Source organism: Chiloscyllium plagiosum, chromosome 11 (genome assembly GCF_004010195.1).
Source record: "Chiloscyllium plagiosum isolate BGI_BamShark_2017 chromosome 11, ASM401019v2, whole genome shotgun sequence".
NCBI lineage: Eukaryota > Metazoa > Chordata > Chondrichthyes > Orectolobiformes > Hemiscylliidae > Chiloscyllium > Chiloscyllium plagiosum.
In genome coordinates, this window is record NC_057720.1 from 327,072 (window position 1) to 331,363 (window position 4,292).

At 45.7% G+C, this 4,292-nt stretch overlaps 1 protein-coding gene across 1 annotated transcript in view; it reads right to left on the reverse strand.

Annotated features, from left to right (window-relative positions):
- The window catches only part of col11a1a (collagen, type XI, alpha 1a), a 251,811-nt gene that overhangs the window by 124,466 nt on the left and 123,053 nt on the right, over positions 1-4,292 (reverse strand). The window lies entirely within an intron of this gene.

Below are 4,292 nucleotides of genomic sequence, written 5' to 3' on the forward strand. Positions count from 1 at the left end.
CAGGGGGCAGGGTGGGAAGAGGTGTAATCTAGGTAGCTGTGGGAGTCGGTCGGTTTGTAGTAGATGTCTGTGTTGAGTTGGTCGCCCAAGATAGAAATGGAGAGGTCTAGGAAGGGGAGGGAGGAGTCTGAGATGGTCCAGGTAAATTTGAGGTCGGGGTGGAAGGTGTTAGTAAAGTGGATGAACTGTTATGCCCGAAATGTCGATTCTCCTGCTCCTTGGATACTGCCTGACCTGCTGCATTTTTCCAGCAACACATTTTCCAGCTCTGATCTCCAGCATCTGTAGCCCTCACTTTCTCCTGCAAGATAAAGTTGACAAGATTCAGAAACCCTGGATGGTGAGAGACATTGAAAGTTCAGTCAAAAAGGGACAGAAAATATCTACCAGATTAAGGAAACTGAAATCAGACAATCCCTTGAGGAACATAGAGGTAGCAGGAAGCAACTGAAGGAATAAAATCAGAAATTGCTGGAGAAACTCAGCAGATCTGGCAGTATCTGTGGAAAAAAGGCAGACTCATAATGAGTCACCAGACTCAAAACACCAACTCTATTTTCTCCCCACAGATGCTGCCAGACCTGCTGAGTTTCTCCAGCAATTTCTGATTTTATTTCAGATTTGAAGTATTCACAGTTCTTTGTTTTAGATTAGATTACATTACAGTGTGGAAACAGGCCCTTTGGCCCAACAAGTCCACACCGACCCGCCGAAGCGAAACCCACCCATACCCCTACATTTACCCCTTACCTAACACTACGGGCAATTTAGCATGGCCAATTCACCTGACCCTGCACATCTTTTGGACTGTGGGAGGAAACCGGAGCACCCGGAGGAAACCCACGCAGACACGGGGAGAATGTGCAAACTCCACACAGTCAGTCGCCTGAGGCGGGAATTGAACCCGGGTCTCAGGCGCTGTGAGGCAGCAGTGCTAACCACTGTGCCACCGTGCCGCCCACTTATTTAAGTTTAAAAAAGGAATTCGGAGGTTTAAAAAGGACCATGAAATGTCCTTGGCAAGTGGGATGAAGGAGGATTCCCAAGGCATTTTATTCATATAATAGGAGCAAGAGGGTAGCGAGGGAAAGGATTGGTCCACTCAAGGATAAAGAAGGGAATTTGTGTGTGGAGCCAGAGGAAGTGGGTGAGGTCCTTAATGAGTATTTTGCATCAATATTCACTAAGGGGAGGGGGATAGTGATCTTCTAGGGTATGTCGATATTAAGAAGTAGGGGGTGTTGGGTGTCTTGAGAAACATTAATATATTTATTTCCCCAGGGCCGGAAGGGATCTATCCTAGGACGCTGAAGGAGACACCGTAGGAGATTGGTGATGTCTTGACAGAGATCTTTGTATCCTCTTTAGCCACGGGTGAGGTCCTAGAAGATTGGAGATTAGCCAATGTTGTTCCTTTGTTTAAGAAGGGCAACAGGAATAATCCACAAAATTATAGGCAGCCCAGCATTATGTCAGTGAATGGGAAAATAATTGGAGAAGACTCTCAGGGACAGAACTTGCATGCCTTTGGAGAAGAATGGACTTACTCGGGATAGTCAGCACAGCTTTGTGTGGGGTTAGCATGGTTTATTAGGGATAGTCAGCACGGCTTTGTGTGGGGTTAGCATGGTTTATTAGGGATAGTCAGCACGGCTTTGTGTGGGGTTAGCATGGCTTATTAGGGATAGTCAGCACAGCTTTGTGTGGGGTTAGCATGGTTTATTAGGGATAGTCAGCACGGCTTTGTGTGGGGTTAGCATGGCTTATTAGGGATAGTCAGCACGGCTTTGTGTGGGGTTAGCATGGCTTATTAGGGCTAGTTAGCACAGCTTTGTGTGGGGTTAGCATGGCTTATTAGGGATAATTAGCACAGCTTTGTGTGGAGTAGGTCTTGCCTCACAAACCTGATTGAGTTTTTTGAAGAAGTGATGAAGATGATTGGTTGAGGGTAAGGCAGTGGATGTTGTCTACAGTAATTTTACTAAATTATTTGACAAGGTCCCCCATGGTAGGCTGGTCTAGAAGATTTAAAAACTTAGAACATAGAACATTACAGCGCAGTACAGGCCCTTTGGCCCTCAATGCAGCACCGACCTGTGAAACCAATCTGAAGCCCATCTAACCGACACTATTCTATTCTCGTCCATGTGCCTATTCAATGACCATTTAAATGCCCTTAAACTTGGTGAGTTTACTACTGTTGCAGACAGTGCATACCACACCCCTAATACTCTCTGAGTAAAGAAACTACCTCTGACATCTGTCACCTTTCAATTTAAAGCTATGTCCCCTTATGCTAGCCATTACCATCCAAGGAAAAAGGCTCTCCCTGTCCACCCTATCTAACCCTCTGATTATCTTATATGTCTCTATTAAGTCACCTCTCAACCTTCTTCACGTTAATGAAAACAGCCGCAAGTCCCTCAGACTTTCAACATAAGACCTTCCCTCCATACCAGGCAACATCCCGGTAAATCTCCTTTGAACCCTTTCCAAAGCTTCCACATCCTTCCTATAATCCAGTGACCAGAACTGTACACAATACTCCAAGTGCGGCCGCACCAGAGATTCGTACAGCTGCAGCATGACCTCATGGCTCCGAAACTCAATCCCTATAAATAATAAAAGCTAACACACTGTACGTCTTCTTAACAACCCTATCAACCTGGGTGTCAACTTTCAGGGATCTATGCATATGGACACAGTGATCTCTCGGCTCATCCACACTACCAAGAATCTTACCCAACACCAGGTTATAGTCCAACAGGTTTATTTGGAGGCGCTAGCTTTCAAAGTGCTGCTTCTTCACCAGGTGTTTGTGGAGCAGAATGATAGGACACAGAATCTATAGCAACAGGATTGCAGTGTCATGGAATGCAATATTAAACAAATTTAGCTTGAGTCTTTCACTCACACCCCCACACAGACCCTCTCTCATACACAAGCTCCATCTCATATGCACACAGATACACACCTCGCACTCACACCAACACACACACCCTCTCACACATGCCCCATCACACTCACACACACACTTCACCAACATTACATACACACATATACACACACACTCTATCACGTGCACTCCCACCCACACACTCACACTCACATGCACACACACTCTGTCGCTCCTACATGCATTCACATATAAGCTTATCGGGTGAATTTGTTTTTGCAGAATTACATTATATTTTGCTCAAAAATTGCATGAATCCATGTAAAACTCTGCAAAACTACACAAAGGGTTTGTCAGTCTGACATAGCATTGGGACACAGACAGACTTCACACCTATTGGTTAAAAAGCTGAGCGGGGTTAGTGGTGCTGGAAAAGCACAGCAGTTCAGGCAGTATCCGAGGAGCAGTAAAAAGTATTCCTGATGAAGGGCTTTTGCCCAAAACGTCGATTTTCCTGCTCCTTGGATGCTGCCTGAACTGCTGTGCTTTTCCAGCACCACTCTGATCCAGAATCTGGTTTCCAGCATCTGCAGTCATTGTTTTTACCTAAAACATTGAGCTAACTTGAGAATATAATTTAAAAGAAGTTCTGGGATTTACATATCAAAGAACAGGAACCAGCATATCCCATTCTAAAAGATGAAAGGTTTAATCTAAGATTGTTTACTGTATCACATCTCTCTGACAGTGGACTCCTTTGGCTATAAATTTTGTGAGCATGATCTTAACCTCCACACCAACCTGATGAAAGAGCAGCGCTCTGAAAGCTAGTGCTTCCAATTAAACCTTTGGACTATAACCTGGTCATACAGTCATAGAGATGTACACATTGGAAACAGACCCTTCGGTCCAACACATCCATGCCGACCAGATATCCCAACCCAATCTAGTCCCACCTGCCAGCACCCGGCCCATATCCCTCCAAACCTTTCCTATTCATATACCCATCCAAATGCCTCTTAAATGTTGCAATTGTACCAGCCTCCACCACATCCTCTGGCTGCTCATTCCATACACGTATCACCCTCTGTGTGAAAAAGTGTCCCCTTAGGTCTCTTTTATATCTTTCTCCTCTCACTCTAAACCTATGCCCTCTAGTTCTGGACTTCCCCAATCCGGCACGGTGGCACAGTGGTTAGCACTGCTGCCTCACAGCGCCTGAGACCCGGGTTCAATTCCCGCCTCAGGCGACTGACTGTGTGGAGTTTGCACGTTCTCCCCGTGTCTGCGTGGGTTTCCTCCGGGTGCTCCGGTTTCCTCCCACAGTCCAAAAAAGACGTGCAGGGTCAGGTGAATTGGCCATGCTAAATTGCCCGTAGTGTTAGGTAAGGGGTAA